The sequence below is a fragment of the Caretta caretta genome, chromosome 4, assembly GCF_965140235.1.
Source record: "Caretta caretta isolate rCarCar2 chromosome 4, rCarCar1.hap1, whole genome shotgun sequence".
In the NCBI taxonomy this organism is placed as follows: Eukaryota; Metazoa; Chordata; order Testudines; family Cheloniidae; genus Caretta; species Caretta caretta.
In genome coordinates this window covers 62983428-62997152 of record NC_134209.1, presented here as the reverse complement: position 1 = coordinate 62997152, position 13725 = coordinate 62983428, and the positions used below count along the sequence as shown (strand labels likewise).

Here is a 13725-nt window from a genome sequence, read left to right as displayed (position 1 = left end):
CAGCGGCGGCTGGATCCCGGATCCTTTCTCCGGTGCCAGGGGCTCCAGGGCGACTGTGGCCGCCCGCCCGCTCCTTGCAGCCCGCCGGAGAGCAGTCTCGCTGTGCGGGGCGCACGGGCACCTTGGAGGCTGAACTTTGAGCGGACACGCGGCCAGGGCCAAAGCGCTGTCTAAAAATACCCCTTCTGGTGGGTGGCAGCACAAAGCCGGGCGTGCTCAGACTTGGCAGGTGCTGACGGCCACCGTGACCCTTTACCTTGCACCCAACTCTGAAGCGGAGACCTTGTTTCCTATATGTCTGCGAAGTGACAAGCAGTCCTGGATAAATAATAAATCATGTACAAGGTACAAAAATAATGCATGTAAATAGACACATTGGAAGCCCAAAGACCCCATCTGAGCAATCGCCTCTGGTCAGTGTTGCCCCTAGAAATAAAACTAGACTGCAGGGTTTGTGTAATGTTTGCTTTTAGTGTTAGGATAAGCTTTAAATATAAGCAAAGCCAGTAGCTGTTTGGGCTCCTATTGTGCATATGTGCATGTTAAAATCAGAAGTAAGAACTTGATTTATTATATATATTATTATAGAGAGAGTGAGCACCTCTTTGGCAATTTAAAGATAGGTAAGATCTCTACTGGAAAGCGTGTACAATCTAACCAGAAAGAAAGGGAGTACTTGTGGCACCTTAGAGACTAACCAATTTATTTGAGCATAAGCTTTTGTGAGCTACAGCTCACTTCATCGGACAGGTACAAATAAAGCATGAGAGATGTGATATAATGTGACTCATCAGAACATTTTACATTGTACATTTTATTTGTAAGCAGTTGGGGGTGAAATCTCCATTTCCCTGTCAAAGCTCAATCATCATCCCTCCTCCCTCTTGCTTACTGTATTTTTCGCTCCACGCATCTGATGAAGTGGGTTTTAGCCACGAAAGCTTATGCCCAAATAAATTTGTTTGTCTCTAAGGTGCCATAAGGAGTCCTTGTTGTTTTTACTGATACAGACTATCACCGCTACCCCTCTGAAACCTCAATAGCTTTGTATCACAGCCATCATCCTTCCAGCTAAGGAAAACTGGACAAGACTCCCACTGGAGCGATCAATACTGCTCTTTAACTGATTAGATGGGTTTCTGTTGAGTAATGCCCTCCTGTGTCAGCCTAGCAGCATTGACTCTGCTGCAACCCTAAGCCATGCTGTCTGGGGACCAAGAGACCGAGACCAGAAATGAATGACAATGGGGGTCACCTTGGATAAGCTAAGGGATACATATAATATTGTGTCTAGTATTTTTGTCATATTGTTAGATTAATTGTAAACCCTGCGATATACATGGGTTGTTCCTTTCTTCTCTGCTCAAATACTATGTTGCCCTGCATCTTTTGTAGTCATGTGGAAAAGTAGGTAGAAAATGGCTACCAAAAAAGAATGTTGGTGTTTTTATACCCAGTCTCAACAGGTATAAATTGTTTTGTAAGGTGCAGAACAACAGAGACTTAAGCAATCTTTCTTTCTTTTTAATTCAGGTTTCTGTGGCTGGATAACTGGACTGAGCAGGAGCACTGGGGAGTGAGAGTGATATGCTGGGTATTGGTGCAGTGAGGCAGCAAAAAGCCTGCTGATCAAGCCTTCTCTTCACATCCTGCCTCCTTGACTCCATAACCCCGTTCATCAGCTATCCTCCTTACTGCCTCATCTGCCTCCCTGGTTATGTCTACACTGCAAAACCAAAACAAAACCCCCCACAGCAGCAAGTCTCAGTCTCTGATCCATTGTCTCAGGTTTGTGCTATGGCACTCAAAATAGCAATGTAGACATTCCCTCCCACTCAGGTTGGAGCTCAGGCTCTGAGACCCACCCTCCTCACCAGATTTCATAGCCTGAGTGGGAGCATCTACACGACTACGTTTAGCATTGTAGCACAGACCTCACAAGCCTGAGTCTGTAGACCTGGGTTCTATGACTCTGCCATGGTTTATTTTGTTTGCTTGTTTGTTTGCAGTGTCCGTGTACCCCCTGGCTTCTCTGCCTGCTAGCTCAGACGCTGTTGCTCATCCCAAAGTTACCTACAGTCTACACAAATCTGTAGTCTCTTCACTCTTAGTGTTGTAAATTATTGACATCAGAAATTAAAATCATGAAGCTGAAGTTACAGAAATAGTTATTTACACTAAGAGAAGGAGTTCTCTGCATGAATAATTTGAGTCTCTCCTTTTGTGTCTTTGATAAACACTTGAGTATTAGCCGGTTGAGAGGTACGCCTAGTTGTTTTTATGTCTCCCTCAAGCCTTCCAGAGATTTGCTAAGATACACTAGCAATAAAGTGTCTTTCCATTCTGTCAAATGTAGGAAGTCGGTCAGAGAAAGAAGCGGCTCCTAAGAGGAGATAGGTTGCGATGAAACACAGGTTGATGGTGTCAAGATTGGATAATGAGACATTATCAGTGCATCTCACTGTAAGTTCTCGCAGTCATTTTGAAAATATAATAAAGCTTGTTAACTATGACATTCAAATAACTATGGACCTAAATTGTTGTAATTTATTTTTAATTAAGTACATAGCACTTGCCTTTTTCTCTAAAATATCCTGGCTGTTTCTATCTAATTAAGCCCCTGTTACCTTCCTACCTATTCCTATAATTACCTTCATTATTGCAATGCCTCTGTACAGCATTCAATATGTCTGGCTCCTGGGGCATTGTATTATAAAATGGGTGCAGTGTATATGTTTCTAACTGACTTTTGAAAGTGCATGTATCAAACTTAATTTCCTTTTAAGTCATAGCCTTGCAGCAAGTGACCTTAAAAGCTATGTCAATATTTGTTTGATGTAAAATCATTTTGTCCAAAGACACTTATCCCTGCTGATTTAACGATACAAAGAAAAAGGGACTAAAGAAAGGAACCTAAGGCAAACATTTACTGGTGTATAGTAAAGCATCATGTTCAGATGGCATATTCTGAAATGTACCCTGTTACATTAGGGGAGGGAAAGATTGTATGCTTTTTTTTCCCTTTATAACTGATGCTTCGAATTATTATTCAAAACATGCACTGCCACTCAACAGGAAATCTCTAACTGGTCATTTCAAAGGATCATGTGTTTGTGAAGATACACCAGGAGAAAAAATTGTTGCTAAGAGAGTAGGATTCAGCAAAGCACGTAAGCACATGTTTTGTGGTCCCTTGTGACCTTAGTCTCTTAATCTTGTTTGTGAATCTTAAATTGCAGAATTTCTCATTTCTTCCATTATTTCCATGAAGAACAGTGAAACCATCCATTCTGTGTAATGTAAGCCAAACAGTGTAGCTGTTATCTGAGCTTTATTACTGAGTCTCATCTTGGATATCTGATTCAGCCAGGGTTTAAAGAACAACTCATGCTTTTGAAGACTTAAAATGTGGAAATGGATATCTTGGTGGTCTTAGATTCATAGATATTAAGGTCAGAAGGGACCATTATGATCATCTAGTCTGACTTCCTGCACAACGCAGGCCACAGAATCTCACCCACCCACTCCTGCGAAAAACCTCTCACCTATGTCTGAGGTATTGAAGTCCTCAAATCATGGTTTAAAGACTTCAAGGAGCAGAGAATCCTCCAGCAAGTGACCTGTGCCCCATGCTACAGAGGAAGGCGAAAATCCTCCAGGGCCTCTTCCAATCTGCCCTGGAGAAAAATTCCTTCCCAACCACAAATATGACGATCAGTTAAACCCTGAGCATATGGGCAAGATTCACCAGCCAGATACCCAGGAAAGAATTCTCTGTAGTAACTCAGATCCCACCCATCTAACATCCCATCACAGGCCATTGGGCCTATTTACCATGAATAGTTAAAGATCAATTAATTGCCAAAATCATGTTATCCCATCATACCATCTCCTCCATAAACTTTATCGAGTTTAATCCTAAAGCCAGATAGGTCTTTTGCCCCCACTGCTTCCCTTGGAAGGCTATTCCAAAACTTCACTCCTCTGATGGTTAGAAACCTTTGTCTAATTTCAAGTCTAAACTTCCCAATGACCAGTTTATATCCATTTGTTCTTATGTCCACATTGGTACTGAGCTTAAATAATTCCTCTCCCTCTCCGGTATTTATCCCTCTGATATATTTATAGAGAGCAATCATATCTCCTCTCAACCTTCTTTTAGTTAGGCTAAACAAGCCACGCTCCTTGAGTCTCCTTTCATAAGACAGGTTTTCCATTCCTCGGATCATCCTAGTAGCCCTTCTCTGTACCTGTTCCAGTTTGAATTCATCCTTCTTAAACATGGGAGACCAGAACTGCACAGAGTATTCTAGGTGAGGTCTCACCAGTGCCTTGTATAACGGTACTAAAACCTCCTTATCTCTACTGGAAATACCTCGCCTGATGCATCCCAAGACCGCATTACCTTTTTTCACGGCCATATCACATTGGCAGCTCATAGTCATCCTATGATCAACCAATACTCCAAGGGCCTTCTCCTCCTCCGTTACTTCTAATTGATGCGTCCCCAGCTTCTAACTAAAATTCTTGTTATTAATCCCTAAATGCATAACCTTACACTTCTCACTATTAAATTTCATCCTATTACTATTACTCCAGTTTACAAGGTCATCCAAATCTTCCTGTATGATATCCTGGTCTCTCTCTAAATTGGCAATACTTCCCAGCTTTGTATCATCCGCAAACTTTATTAGCGCACTCCCACTTTTTGTGCCCAGGTCAGTAATAAAAAGATTAAATAAGATTGGTCCCAAAACTGATCCCTGAGGAACTCCACTGGTAACCTCCCTCCAGCCTGACAGTTCACCTTTCAGTAGGACCCACTGTAGTCTCCCTGTTAACCAATTCCTTATTCACCTTTCAATGTTCATATTGATCCCCATCTTTTCCAATGTAACTAATAATTCCCCATGTGGCACGGTATCAAACGCCTTACTGAAATCTGGGTAAATTAGATCCACTGCATTTCCTTTGTCTAAAAAATCTGTTACTTTCTCAAAGAAGGAGATCAGGTTGGTTTGGCATAGTCTACCTTTTGTAAAACCATGTTGTATTTTGTCCCATTTACCATTGACCTCAATGTCCTTAACTACTTTCTCCTTCAAAAATTTTTCCAAGACCTTGCATACTACAGATGTCAAACTAACAAACTAACTACTAAAGTCTGTAGTTACCCAGATCATTTTTTTTCCTTTCTTAAAAATAGGAACTATGTTAGCAATTCTCCAATCATACGGTACAACCCCTGAGTTTACAGATTCATTAAAAATTCTTGCTAATGGGCTTGCAATTTCATGTGCCAATTCCTTTAATATTCTTGGATGAAGATTATTTGGGCCCCCCCATTTAGTCCCATTAAGCTGTTTGAGTTTCGCTTCTGCCTCAGATATGGTAATATCTACCTCCATATCCTCATTCCCATTTGTCATGCTACCATTATCCCTTAGATCCTCTTAAGCCTTATTAAAGACTGAGGCAAAGTATTTGTTTAGATATTGGGCCATGCCTAGATTATCCTTGATCTCCACTCCATCCTCAGTGTCTTGCATGTCAGGGCTTTCCAGTGATGGCTCTGTTATGTTCTAATCTAGCAATGTATATTCTTCCAGGTCATCTGTCTTTCTCAAGGCTCCCATCTTTGCCTGAGGAGCTTACCAAAGCATAGTAGCAATGCAGTCTGCAAAATAAGTCCTTGATCCTGCCGTGACGCACATATGTGCTTAACTTTACACGCTGTCATGGGGTTCAATGGGACTACTCACACTGCATGTTAAGAACATGTGTAAGTCATTGTAGGGTCAGGGCTTAAGATGTTAACAGCATGATTCAATGTTTTACCCCTTGACTTCAAAACATGCAGTGTAATAGTGGAAGAACTTTTCTTTCTGACTACTTGTCCATGTGGAAAAAATACACCATACATGAATGCAATATAAGCAGTACATATGTTATACAACAGGCTTCCATGACTTCTATATAAACTATTTTTAAGGATGCTCCTGAGATTAGGGCACTAGCCAAGAATTTAGGAGATCAAGGCTAATTTCCCAGATCTGCCACAGACTTCCTGTGTGACCTTGAGCAAGTCATTTAAACTCTCTGTGCCTCTGTTCACCATGTAAAATGGGAATAATAATACTTCCCTACCTCATAGAGATGTTGTGGGGATAAATATGTTAAAGACTGTGAAGTGCTTTGAGATCTACTGAGGAAAAGCACTATTATAAAGTTATGTATTAAAGTGGTTACCCATTTGAAATATATATGAGCTATACTTTCATATATGAAATATATATTTCCTTTAGTAGAGGCAAGGCAATCAGTTTGAGTGGGAAGTTTATTTAATATGTGATTTATACTTTTCTGATACAATAAATACTTGTGCAATTTGATTGGTTAACGTATATATAATGCAATTGTGATAATGTGGATCAATTTTAGCCAAACGAAACTCTAATTTTAATACCACCAGTATCACACTCATCTAATTTGCACTAAAATTGAAAACTGTTCAGTATGCATTTGCATAAGTCTTCTAAAACAGAATGCTTTTGAGCAAGGTAAAGCCATAATTAGAGGGGGGAAATTACCGTCTAGTTAAAAAGCAATGTGAAAAAGGTACTGTCATGCAGTTTTGTGTTCAGAAATATATGAACCAGCTAAAGTACTGAATATGCTACTGCAATTGTTTAAGAAAATAGATGGAAAATTAATATTCTTTCTTATCTCTCCCAATGTCAATGGGATTCTTTTCACTGGCTTCAATGGATGTTGGATCTACTTGACAGTAGAAGGCACAGCCTTGGAGATTTTTCCAATTATCTTCAAACACATAAAAACTTTTCAGAATCCCCCCTCCCTCACTGGTATTTCTAACTTGCAGGGAACAGTAAAATACAACTCTGCAGTTAAACTCCAATATTGGCTATAGCTAAGAAACAGAATTACACGCAGAGATTATAATGAAATCGCACATCAATTTATCACAGAGTTTTTTATATTTTGTATTAAGTAATACCTATATTACAAATAATATGTCTGAATGTGAGTAATTGAGTGTAAAATCATATGCTTATGGAAGTGTGACTGACAGAGCTAAGAACCACTTCATGAGTTTTTCAGCAATCCCAATCATGGATATCAATCCTCAATAATTCTGGTTCATTTTGAGAAACTATTTGGTTATATTCCACTGCTGTTTCATTGGTATTCCCACAGCAGTTCTTATCCATTCTCATTTCTGTTTTCTTTGTTAAATTTCATTTGGACTGTGTGGTCATAGTAACAGTTCCATCACTTCTCAAGTACCCCGTGCACTCAATGTTATTGAAATGTCACTGTAAATAGTGCTTTATGCTGACAATATGCACTACACTCCTTATGTAGATTTATTGCAAAGTAATGAATCTGTATTGCTTTTTTAACCAGAGATGTGTGAATAAGTAATGTATCCTAATAAGTCTTGTGTTGTTACATATATATATTTTTGTAAATGTTCTAAGTTTTGTTTTTAAGAAGCTGAACAAAATACATATGGATGTAGAATAATCATGGGTCCAAGGGTTTGTTGAATTATTTATAATATTTATATAAACAATGATACAGAACTGTAGACTGTAGTAGAAAATAGGAACAACCAAAAAGCAAACACTTCACAAAAACCATATTTTGAACATGTATCCCATTTCACCCTCAACATAATCCTAATCAATTTACAATACATTTCTTGAACAACTGTGTTTTCTTTTTTGATAAGAAGGAAATTTTCTATATTACTGTATGTACATGTTGAATGTATTGCATTACAGGTGGGTTGAATTTACTGCTAGGTGTAATATGCCAGAAGGGGAGTCTGAAGAAGTCCTATAATCATAGAATTACTATAACACAGGCAGGGCAGTACCAGGTTTTACCCTTCTAACTTGTCTCAACATGTGCTTGGAGCAGAAGTGGCCAAACTACGGCTGGGGCCACATCCGGTCCTCCAGATGTTTTAATCTGGCCCTTGAGCTCACCCCGGGAAGTGGGGTCTGGGGCTTGCCTCACTCCAGCCAGGGAGCGGGGTTGGCGTCTTCATAGAATCATAGAATATCAGGGTTGGAAGGGACCTCAGGAGGTCTTGCTTCACTCCGCACGGTTCCTGGAAGCAGCGGCATGTCCCCCCTCCAGCTCCTACACATAGGGACAGCCAAGGAGCTCCGCCTGCTGCCCCCACCGCAAGCGCCATCCCCGCAGCTCCAATTGGCCAGGAACCGCAGCCAATGGGAGCTGCAGGGGAGGCACCTGCGGACAGGGTAGCAAGCAGAGCCTCCTGGTTGGGCCTCCATGTAGGAGCTGGCGGAGGGACATGCCGCTGTTTCTGGGAGCCGCTTGAGGTAAGCATCACCCGGAGCCTGCCACTCTGACTCCCTCCCATGTCCCAAACCCCTGCCTAGCCCTGATCCCCCTCTCGCCTTCCAAACCCCTCAGTCCCAGCCCGAAGCACCCTCCTGCACCCCCAAACCCTCATCCCTAGCCCCACCCCAGAGCCCACACCCCCAGCCGGAGCCTTCCCACACCCAGCCCTCAATTCTGTGAGCACTCATAGCCCACTATACAATTTCCATATCCAAATGTGGCCCTCGGGCCAAAACGTTTACCCACCCCTGGCTTGGAGGGATCACCTCTAAGAATCAGAGTAACTTGTTCCACACATGCATTCAATTTTTGGCTTCTTGGAAGAGATTACTAGTGTTGACTCCAATTGTAACAGTGGTTTTGGTTGTTTTGTTTTTACCTGGGTCTGGATCTGACTTTTTGTAATGTAGATACCTGTCTAAAAATAATGAGACTTCAGCATATATCACACAAGTCTCTGAGGAGCAGTTAGATGGTAATGACTTTTGGTCACTACTTGCTCCCTTTGGTCTAAAATAGCTTGAATTTGACCACCTGGGAATGTAGCAAAAGCCATTTGTTGAACAGGTCTTTTGAGGGAAGGATTAGGGTGTGTTCCTGGCTGTGATTCTTTTTTTGGTGTCAAGGGGAGGCTTTTCTGAAAACTTGTCCATTTTTATTGTTGCTAGCTAAGGTAAAATTTTATTTCCACTTGATTATTTAAAGGTGCTACCTGGTGAAATTACTTTGTGTGTGGTTAGTATTTTTGTTACTGGGTTTATTTCTATTGTAAAAGTCTAGTTATTGTCCCGGTACTCAGACCTTCATATGGCTGTTCTTTTTTTTCCAGTGTTATATGTAAATAAATATCCTGGAATGCTTTTAAAGCAGTGACCTGGAGAAGAAAGGCTTCACATCCCATTACCAATCCCCTGAGACATTTCTTCCCTTGACTGTCATTTACATTTGTTTAACATAAAATTTCCATGTAAAAACCCCGGGTGGTAGCGATTCAGCACACTATGGCTTTCAAATATGAAGATATGAAAGGAAATCTCATTTTCTTGGAGTTCATTTGTGACCTCAGGGGCCCTTTAACTTTTAAAGGCTGTAAAAAAATGGTTTGAAAGGTGTCAACAGAGAGAATAAGGGGAATGAATATGTTTGTCATGATGGGATGGATCCTGCTCCATTTGAAGACATTGGGAAGTTTTGCCATTGGCTTCAACGGAGGCTGGGCCCTTCTGGAAGTCAGTGAGGACTTCTAAAGTATGCACTGATGAGGCAGTGTGCCATTGTGTATGTTAGTATGGATTTCTAGGCAGGAGCGTGTCAATGTGTGAGTTAGTGTGGATTTCTATGCATCAGTAAGCACGTCATTTTGTGAGTCACTGGTGATTTCTATGCATGAAATAACTGTTTCTGTGCTTAAGTATGAACAAACAAAATCCAGAGCCTCCAGTCATTCCAAAATAGTCTACTCAAGGCTATCAAATAAATGGATTGTCAAAAAGATTATTTAGCTTGCTGAATTTATTAATGAAGTTGCAGAAACAAAAGGAAATTCAGCATTCCAGGTCCCTCCCTGGGTCTTTTCTGAACATTTAATGAAGAGCAAAGAGAAATACATGTTAACATATTCATGCTTAAGTATGTAAAATCAAGGGGTCAGCTGGCGGTGATTGTGCATCTTGAATGGTGAGAGTGGTGCATCTTGCGTCATTTGCAGTGAATCACTTTGGTCTGACTTATCCTTAGATGGACTGAGAGTTGGAAGCAATTGGTGATGGAGCATGTGAGTAACAGACTGCAAATATTTCATGAAGGAACTTAGTAAATATGTGAGACGAAGTTTGAAAGTTCAGTTCTTGAGTAAATGTTAACATCTATACTCTAAGTTACATCCCTGGCGTACATTAATATAAAGAAATGCAGGTACTGAATCTTTAGAATACAAAGAATTAAGACACTTGGACCTTATAATAATCAAGTTAAGAACAGGCACAAAACTCAAAGCCAGTGTGTGAATATCTGATCCTTGCATGCATATATTAACTACATCTTAGATCTTTAGTTCAAGTATGTACTGTAGATAGTTTGCAACACTGAAGGAATGCTCTTGTACAAAGCAGGCTCCTCTCCAAAGTGTCTTGTTTAACCTCATCCCCAAAGCATCTTGTATGTCATGGAATAGTGGACTTTTCACATGATTAAAGAAAGTCTTGCAGAGTTTTCAAACAAAAAACTGGTAATCACAATACAGGGCATGAAAAGTAGGTGATGAGATAAAGTTGGGTAAAAACTGACAGAACCCACAGATCTCTCTCCATGCCCCAGGAGATCCTAGAAGACAGAAATCATGAGGGGAATCATTATAATGGAATTACATTATTTTTATTTATTATATGAATCTAATTTTGTATACTATAAAGCAAGACCTTCTGCAAGAGGGCATTTCTTCAGTCAGGTATTTTCACTATAGCACTAGTACTGGCTAGTACAGGAGAGATTTTGTTAAATCCAAACAAATGCTAAGAGTCTGGTTGAGTTTATAAAATCCACTGTTGTAGAACTGCATCCAGTGAAGTGAGCTATAGCTCACGAAAGCTCATGCTCAAATAAATTTGTTAGTCTCTAAAGTGCCACAAGTACTCCTTTTCTTTTTGCAAATACAGACTAACACGGCTGCTACTCTGAAAACTGCAGAGTTTGTAAACTATCTGAGGGCATGATCCAAAACCTGTTCAAGTCAATGATAGGCTATGGTGTCAGCACACCAGTGCCCTAACTGTTTTCAAGGGGTTTTTTTTTGGCATCATGGCAAAGCAGAGTTTTAAGGAGGAATCTGAAGAAGAGCAATGAAGTACCTTTGCAGACATTTATATGAACTACTTCCCAAGCATGAAAGCGCTTGTTTGAAAATTTAACTAGTGGGTCATGGAGGTGGGCATCATGGGTGAAGGAGAGATAATAGGTCATGAAGGGATCTAGAAAATGAAGATACAATAGAAAAGAAGTAGCCAATGGAGGGTGTGCAAAGAGAGGTGGCTCAGAAGATGATCTTTGCAGCAGCATTCTGAATGGATAGGAGCAGGGCAAGTTTGCATTTGCCAAAGCCAGAGAAAAGTCTGTTGCAGCAATCAAGATCTGAGATGATGAGAGCTTGGAACAAGAGTGTTAGCTGTGCAGATAGATAGGATAGGCATTACCTTAGAGATATTATTCGGAAAGAATCAGCAAGATTTAGACATAGCCTTGATGTGAGGACCTAGAAAAAGTATGAGTCATGAAAACATTTTCAAAGCTTGTTTGCCTTTATCCTGGTGGAACAGCCTCATGTGATATCAATAGTGGGGGAGGGACAGAAGTATTTTCATATGATATTTTATTTTTGTAGCAAAGGTGAGAATGAGACGGAGGGACACTTTCCGTTGTAGCAGCCAGAGGATTTTTCTAGAGGAGGGCAGGAACTGTCATCTTTCCTTCTCTTTGAACTAATGATCTGTTTTTCTCAGTGTGACTACATGTTCCAGTCTTCCCTCCCTCATCCTTCCCAAAACCTCATTCTTAGGAATCTAAGAGCAGATGAGGGAACAAAATGACTTGAAAGGTTCAGAAAAACCTACGATATTAAAATGGGGTGGGGGGGGGGAATTATAAATATATTGAAGACTGGGATACAGGTTTTTAAAAGTCACCTTGATTTCATTTATTTCACAAGCTTTTAATAAACACTGAGGGTAAGATCCTGTTCTCAGCTAGTCAACAGTTATACTAGTGTGAACAAGAGCAGACTCTAGCCCTAAATTTCTATTAACAAATAATAGTATGAGAGTTTTGTTACTGTGGAAGGATAGTGACCTCCTGTGGCCAGCTAGGTTAAATGCTGGGCTTTGTTTTAAGAGACCTGCTCCATATTTAAAGGAGTTAGTCTGAATTTTGGTTAGATTAAAATCTATTTTCAGTGCTAATTAGAGTGGCCTAACCATCTTGGGGAGAAGCCATTTGATTACAATTTAAAATTTGCTAGCATTTGGCCTACTGATTCCTCTTGCCCAATACAAATTTAATTACAGCTTATTTCTGTAACCTAAGATCAATGGAAGATTTTCAATGAAACTGAAAGCAAACAAACATTTACAACACTTCGGAAGAATGTTCACATCAAACTAAACGTTTGCATCCCAAACACTGTAGCATTGTGGTAGTATAGGAGAACCAAACAGAGAATTTGACTCCTCTTTTTTCACTGTCCCCGGTGACGGAAATACAAACAGTAAACAATCAACATGGATGGTGAAAAGTAAATGAGATTTCTAAAAATATTTCATTATAAATAATCTTAGGTTGTGTTAACACTGGTAAGGATTTTAAAAATGATATTTTAACCTGATAACATTCCTTTAAGGTTCAAAACAGTTTTAGTCATAACCCTCCTGATTTTGATGCTTCTAACTTTCTAAAATATTCATATTTCTGGATGTTTGATCATCATCCAAATGTTAAAAAAAAATCTTTTCAACTAGTTTTGATATTTATATATGTGTTTGGGTTGGGGAAAATGGCACTTTTGTATAGCAGGAAAATCATTGCCTTTGCCTCTACTGGATAACTCAGTAATGGCAACACTTCGAAACTTGACACATTAATAGTCCTGAGTAGGTGTGTGTGCACTTGAAAATGCTTGTACTCATTTTTCTGCATGGTGGTAGCCACAGTGTAAACAGTACTGTAAAATGAGCTACATTGGTGCTGGAAAGTGCGTATACAAATTTCTAGTTTAAACATAGCAGATCTCCACTTCCTACTTACTTTGAAAAAACGCATGGTTAGAAATGTACAAAATTCATTGCCACAGGATGTCATTGAGGCAAAGAAATTAACAAGATTCAAAGAGGGATTGGATGTTTTATATGAATAACATGAATACGCATACTTATAACAGTTAATGCTAACAGAGTATTGGAAGGGATATGAAACCTCATGCTTCAAGGTTTAAGGCAATCCCTAATTAGAAGGGATTGTGAGGAGACCTCCCTACATCTGTCCCATATTTCCTGCACTTTCCTCTGAAGCATCTTATGTTCACTACGGTCAGAGACAAAATGCTGGCTTAGATGGACCTCAGGTCTGATCAAATATGCTAATTCCTGTGACTGTGTGAAAAGGTTGAGCAAGTACTGCAGAAAAATTCACCACATCAAAGCATTCCTATTTCTACCCAAACCACCTCCGAAATGTATCATCAGTGCATAATCACCCTGGTGTTGTAGAAACATTGCTACCATTGGTGGGATTGCATCAGTTTAAAGCAACTCTCTGCTGCTTCTGCAGTTGCCCTGATATAGT

The 13725-nt window shown here is 40.0% G+C and overlaps 1 long non-coding RNA gene across 3 annotated transcripts; it reads left to right on the top strand.

Moving 5' to 3' along the window:
* The first annotated feature begins 1 nt into the window (after position 1).
* Positions 2-7551, top strand: LOC125635396 (uncharacterized). Of its 3 annotated transcripts, none has more exons than XR_007356253.2 (3): positions 2-345; positions 1534-1788; positions 2357-7551. It is a non-coding gene; the product is annotated as an uncharacterized LOC125635396 (long non-coding RNA). The 3 variants fall into 3 exon arrangements; XR_007356254.2 differs by having other exon boundaries at positions 218-345; positions 1534-2463; positions 3076-7551; XR_007356252.2 differs by having other exon boundaries at positions 218-345; positions 1534-7551.
* The last annotated feature ends 6174 nt before the right edge of the window (positions 7552-13725 follow it).